Below are 7,451 nucleotides of genomic sequence, written 5' to 3'. Positions count from 1 at the left end.
ATGACACACAAAATGAACAGAGGCACACTTCAGCATCTGTCCACTGCAGGTGGTAACCCCGTGTATGCAGATGGAAAAATTCTTGGTTTTTATTATTGTTATAATTTTCCCTGATATGTCAAAAAATGGTATGGTGTGATTTTCATGACTGAGAATAAAGAAGCACATTCAGCCTTCTCAATACTTTGAAACCAAGTGAAATTCCATTAACCCTAACATTTATTTAGGTGAACTTCTGGTACTAATTAGATTATTACCTTTAAACTTTCTAATCTTTGTACTTATTGAAACTGATTTTTTTTTCATCTTTGTTTGACGGGAGATTATTTTTAATATTGATTATATTTCTACATAATTAAATACAATAACTTAAAAAAAAACTCATACATACCATACCCCTTACCCCTCCCTCTCATTGACCGCTAATATTTCCATCACCCAATTTATTTTAAAACCTTTGTTTCCCCCTTATTTATCGTTTATCCATATTTTTTACACATCTGTCCATACCCTAATTAAAAAGAGCATCAGACACAAGGTTTTCACAATCACATAGTCATATTGTAAACGCTATGTCATTATACAATCATCTTCAAGTAACAAGGCTACTGGACAGGTCAGGTACTTCCCTCCAGCCACTCCAATACACCACAAACTAAAAAGGGGATATCTATACAATGCATAAGAATAACCTCCAGGATAGCCTCTCAACTCTGTTTGAAATCTCTCAGTCACTGACACTTTACTTTGTCTCATTTCTCTCTTTTCCCTTTTGGTGAAGGTTTTCTCAATCCCTTGATGGCACGTCCCATCTCATCCCAGGATATCAGTCCCATTTTGCCAGGCAGGTTTACACCCCTGGGAGTCATGTCCCATGTAGAGGGGGAGGGCAGTGAGTTCACTTGCTGTGTCAGTTAGAGAGAGAGGCCACATCCGAGCAACAAAAGAGGTTCTCTGGGGGTGAGTCTTGGTCTTAATTTTAAGTAGGCTTAGCCTATCCTTTCAGGAATAAGTTTCATAGGAACAACCCCTAAGATCGAGGGCTCAGCCTATTGATTGGGTTGTTCCCACTGCTTGCGAGAATATCAGAAATTCTCCAAATGGGGAAGTTGAATATTTCCCACTTTCTTCCCATCCCCCCAAGGGAACTTTACAAAAACTCCTTTATTGACTGTCCAAATCTGTCTGGGACTTATCGGGACATCACATTAGCCTGGACAAACCAACAAAATCTAATGCCCTATTCAAGATTCCTTGCATTTATGGTGTTAACTAAACTGACCATACAAGTTAAATTAGGAAATGCACTACCCAAAATACTAATTTTGCACCAAATAAACATCTCTTCCTTTAGTCTCACATGGAAGCTGAAGTTTTAAAACATGGATGATATCATCCTTTACCCAGTCTTCTGCTATACCTTAGTCTTATCCAGGTCAGCTTCATTCATGTCTCTACTCAATGACTAAATACTTTTTCAACTTTTTAAACAGCTTCTGTATGGGATACTGCTGACTTTCATAGCTCCAGAACTCCAACTCTGAGTCTCAGATGTCACATAAATACCCGAAGTTTCGAATGTAGTTTTTTTTTTTTTTGGTTCAGAACATCACCAGAGCATGTTCACCGTATCAGAGAAATCACAACTACAACCACAAGGCTACCTATAAGATATAATGCAAGCTCTTAATGAAGTAAAGAAAAGTGCCCATATCATAAATATTCACTATGATAAAGTTTCAGAAAACTTTATCTAGTTACACCGTGTAACTAGCACCCAGCTCAAGAAACAATAATCAGTGCAAAAAGCCCTCCTCATGCTGCGCTCCAGTCACTAACCCCTCTCCTGCAAAGGTAACCACTCTTTTGACTTCTAATGATACAGATTAGTTTTGACTGTTTTTCATTTTAAGCAAATGAAATCATGCTGCATGTTCTCTCTTGGGTCTGGCATCTTTAATATCATGTTTATGAAATGCTTCCATGTAATGTGTCTGAGTAATTCATTCAATCTCATTGCCATTGTATACCGCTGGAGGACTATACCACAATTTAGTCATTCATTGTCTTTTTATGAGCACTTGGGTTGTTTCCAGTTTGGAGCATTTATGAACTTTCTAGTTCATACTTTTTGTTCATATATGTAAGCATTCTATTGGGTATATTCTTAGGAGCGTATTTATAGGGTCATAGAGTATGCATATGTTCAGATTCAGTAGACACAGCCAAACAGTTCTGCAAAATGGTTGTATCAGTTTACATCCCAACCCTCACCACCCCTCACCACCCCACTCCAGCACATGTTGGTGCTTGAGCAAAATTTGCTTTGTTTTGGTTTTCTTTTTTCTTCTGGACTTCAGAACCAGAATGAATTAACCATTATCCTTGGCTCATGATGCACTCTCATCCATGCAGAGTCTACTTTTAGGTGTTTTGTTAATATATATAATGTGACGTGCACCTGCAAAATTACCACTCAAAACTGAAGCTGAACTCTGACAGTGACCTATATCGAACCATATGGTCTCCCCATCCACCCACCAGAAGGATGCATCATCCTGAATCGTGTGCTCACTATTGACTTACATTCCTTTTGATATATTCTTAAGAGGATATATTTTATTTTAGATAATTTAATTTGATGAAAAGGGTAGCCTGGTGTACGGAACTTTTTTTCTGAAATTGTCTTTGTTTCTCTTTCATTTTTTTGTGTGTGCATATTTTTATTTTATTTACTTATCTACCCATGCACTGGATAATGAGGGTGTCAGTCACAAGGTTTTTACAATCACACGGTTACATGATAAAAGCTATATATTCATATGATCGTTATCAAAGAATAAGGCTATTGGATTACAATTCAACAATTTCAGGTATTTACTTTTTGTTATTTTAATACTTTAGAAACTAAAAAGAAATACCTATATAATGGGTCAGCAGTCATAATTATTTGTTAAATCCTGTTTCCTCAATTATACCTCCTCCCTTTCATTTGGTCATTCTCTTAATTTTCAAGGATATCTGGGCAATGACCATTTTAACTTCTTTATGCTGGAAAGGGGTATCAACCTCAGGCATAGAGGAATGAAACTGATTGTTCTTCTTGGAAAAACTGGTACAAGGCTTATCTGGATTTCAGGACTTATCGGGCATAAGAACAGCCTGGAGGCCTTAAGTTTCTAAAAAAATAAACTTGCTAACTCAAACTTTTATAGAGTCTTAGAGCTCTAGGGTTTTCAGGAATACTTTTGGTGGGGTTTTGGCATACTGCGGCAATTTGCAAAATTTGCATGAAGATTGCACAAAAGTAACCTCCAGAATGACCTCTCGACTCTATTTGAAATCTATTAGCCACTACAACTTTAGTTTGTTTCATTTATTTTTGCCCTTTTGGTCAAGAAGGCATTCTCAATTCAATGATGCCAGGGCCAGGCTCATCTCTGGGAGTCATGTCCCATTGCCGGGGAGACTTACATCCCTGGGAGTCATGTCCCATTGTGGTAGTTAGATTCAGTTGTCAACTTGGCCAGGTGAAGGTACCTAGTTCTGTTGCTGTGGACATGAGCCAATGGTACATGAACCTCACCTGTTGCTCATTACATCTGCAGTCGGCTAAGAGGCATGCCTGCTGCAATGAATGATGTTTGATTTAATTGGCTGGTGTTTAAATGAGAGAGTTCAACATAGCACAGCCCAAGCAGCTCAGCATACCTCATCTCAGCACTCGCAGCTCAGCCCAGGCCTTTGGAGATGCAGAAAGAAATCATCCCGAGGAAAGTTGTTGGAACCCAGAGGCCTGGAGAGAAGACCAGCAGAGATCACCCTGTGCCTTCCCACATGAGAAAGAACCTCAGTTGAAGGTTGGCTGACTTTCCTCTGAAGAACTAACGAAATAAATATTTTATTAAAAGCCAATCCATCTCTGGTGTGTCACATTCCAGCAGCTAGCGAACTATAAATATATATTATATATAGGAGGTATATATAACTCTTAGGTACTTGTTCACTCAATATCATATAGCTAGGATTCTTTTGGTTTATTCTTTTTGACTGCCTTGTGACTATAGCACAACATATCCATTCACTCTCCTGCTAATGAGCAAATGGTTTTTCAAAGTTTTTACTATTGTGAGCAGGGCTGCTATGAATATGTATAGGCATTTCTTAGACACAAACAAAAGTGGAATGTTGGATCACAGAATATATGAACTTTAGAAGAAAGTGTGAAATGGGCTTTCAAACCATTTGTACCACACTGATGTTTATGGTGGCAGTGTTCGTGATTTGCAATGGTTGGAGGTAGCCTAAGGGTACATTGACTTAAGAATAAAAGGGGAAACTGTGGTGTATCCATACAATGGACTGCTGACCAGCTGCAAGAAGGAATGAAGTTGTGAGGCATACAGTTAGGTGAATGAACCTTGAGGACATTATGTTGAATGAAATGTCAGAAACAAGAAGACAAATATCATGCCTCACTCATATGGACTAACTATAACACACAGAGTTGGAGAACTGAAGTCAAGAGTATGGCTTATCCGACTGGGGCCTATTGCAAAGGGTCCTAGATAGTAAGCTCTTACAGCAGTCACATCTTTTGGAATAGTAACTGTTATTTCTAAATTCTGAGATGCTGAGCTATTTGTGCACAACCTGGTCATTATCTGAAACTTTGGGTATTGGTGTGACACCTGAGACTCAGAGTTAGGACTATGAAACTATGAAAGTCAGCATTACCTCATTAAATAACTGCTAAAGTTGAAAAAGTGATCAGACTTCAACTAGAGATATGAATAGTTGATCTGGATAGAATTAAGGTAAATCAGAATACAGGGTAAAGGATGATATAATGTATATTTTAAAGCTTCAACTTCTGTGTGAGACTAAAGGAAGAGTGCTTATTTAGTGCAAAATTTTAATTTTTGGTTGCACATTAATTTAACTGATATGGTCAATTTATTTGAACATCATAATTTCATGGAATCTTGAATAGTGAATATAGGTTAGAGTGATGCCCTGATACATCCTAGGGTAATTTGGGCCAAGAATAAAAAAGTATTTGCAAAGTTCCCTTGAGGGACTTAGGAGAAAGGAGGAAATATAAAAAGAAGTCCCCATATGGGGAATTCCTGATAGTCTTGCAAGCAGTGAGGACAACCAATTCAATAGGCCAAGTCCTCAATCTTGGGGCTCACTTCTTTGAAACTTATTCCCGCACAGGAGAAGCTGAGCCTATTTATAATTATGCCTAAGAGTCACCCTCAGCGAACCTCTTTTGTTGCTCAGATGTGGCCTCTCTCTTTAAGCCAGCTTGGCAGGTAAACTTACTGCCCTCTCCCCTATGTGGGACATGACTCCCAGGGGTGTAAAAAAAGTAAATCTCTCTGGCAACATGAGACATGACTTCCAGGGATGAGCTGGGACCTGGCATCACAGGATTGAGGAAACCTTCAAAGTTTCTATGTACTTATTTATAAACAGTGTGATTTCATACTTTCCTAGTTTATTTAATGGGGGGAGTTGAATCCATTATTATCACTATTTATTTTGAGACTTAAATCGTCCCTGGAATAAAAGTCCAGTGGAAGCCTTTTAAGGGGAACTCTCTGTCCTTTTGATTTGCCTTCATCCTTCTTTGGAGTACTCTTCACTTTCTGGCATAAAAGATGTTCCATGCTCAACTTGTACTTTCCCTGCCCAAGCCCTGGAATCAGTCATTTCTCTGAAGAGTCCTGGTTTCTTATAGAGGTGAATCGTAGTTAATACCCAAGACCTTTGTCTTAGGGGCGCTCGTTGTTATTAAAATGTCACTGCTCCCAGGCCCTCTGGGTGGAAAAAAAACAAAAGCCCATATGTATGTAGATATATTCACATATACAATTATTTGCACATACATATTTTAAAACTACATTTATTTCATTATCTATTCATTTTGAAACTATGAGTTTGCACTGATAGCACCAATTCAAATCCATCACCAGCAGGTTTGTTATAATTTTTCCTTCCCAGATTTGTAACTCCCTTCTCTGATAGAAAACTAATTCACCATATCTTTAATATATTTATGTCTTTGATCATTCATTGGTATGTAACCAATCTACCTTTGTTGCTGCTACCCCTATCCCTAGAACCGGACTTCTCACCACACTAGGGCTTGAACAGCCAGCACCTGGCAGCCCACTGGGAACAATTCCCACTCTGCTGGAACTCTCATTCCTTGCATGGCAGTGGCTCTTCCTCACCCCTCTGGCTCTGAAAGCCCAGCGCCCATCGCTCCCCCCTACACATTCATGCAATTGCTGAGCTTACTCTAGCTTTGCAAAATACCTCTAGAACCGAAAGCTCTTACTTTTTAAAAAATGTATTGTAGTTACAGATATACAAACATAAAATTTCCCATTTCAGCCATTTCCAAGTATACAATTCAGTGGCATTAATTACATTTAAAATGTTGTGCTAGCATCACCACCATCCATTACCTAAACTTTTCCATCCCCCCGGACAGAAACGCTGTACTCATTAAGCATTTAACTTCCCATTCCCCTCTTCCACGTTACTCCTGGAAGCCTAAAATCTACTTTCTCTCTCTATAAGTTCTAATTCTAATTATTTCATATAAGCAAAATCATACAATATCTGTTCTTTTGTATCTGAATTATTTCACTTAGCATGTTTTCAAGGTTCATTCATGATGTAGCATGTGTCAGATCTTCATTCCATTTCATTGCTGAATAATATCCCATTGTACGGATATGTCATATTTTATTTATCCATCATCAGTTGATGAACATTGGGCTGCTTCCACATTTCGGTTATTCTGAATAATGTTGCCCTGAACATTCATGTACAAACATCTGTTTGAGTCCCTGTTTTCAGTTCTATAGCGTATATATCTATGTGGTAGATTAGAGCTAGATACCCCAGAAAAACATGTTCTTAACCTTAATCCATTCCTGTGGGTGTGATCCCATCATAAATAGGATTAACTTTTGATGAAGGTACTTCAGTTAAGATGTGGCTCATCTGAATCAGGATGGTCTTAATCCTATCATTGGAAACCTTATACAGAGGGCCACAGAGAGAAGCCACAAGGAGCTGCTAGAAGCCGGAAGTCAACGGAACCAGAAAGAGAAAAATGCACCATATGCTTTGCCAAATGACATAACAACAAATGGTGCTGCAATAACAGGATACTCAGATAGAAAAAGAATGAAATATGACCCCGTCATACAGCATACAAAAAAAAAGTTTACAAGACAAAGAAAGAAACAGAAAATGATGGCCTGCCAAAAGGAACAAGATAAAAATCCAGATGCCATCAATGAAGAACACAGTACTTGGGACGAACAAGACAAAGACTTAAAAACATGGTCTTCAAAATGCACAAAGAGATGTAGGGAACCACGAAGAACTAAAGGATATCAGGAAAATGATTTATTAATAATATGAGA

Source organism: Tamandua tetradactyla, chromosome 16, assembly GCF_023851605.1.
Source record: "Tamandua tetradactyla isolate mTamTet1 chromosome 16, mTamTet1.pri, whole genome shotgun sequence".
Taxonomy (NCBI): domain Eukaryota; kingdom Metazoa; phylum Chordata; class Mammalia; order Pilosa; family Myrmecophagidae; genus Tamandua; species Tamandua tetradactyla.
The sequence above is the reverse complement of the archived record's forward strand: the minus strand, read 5'-3'. Positions refer to the sequence as shown.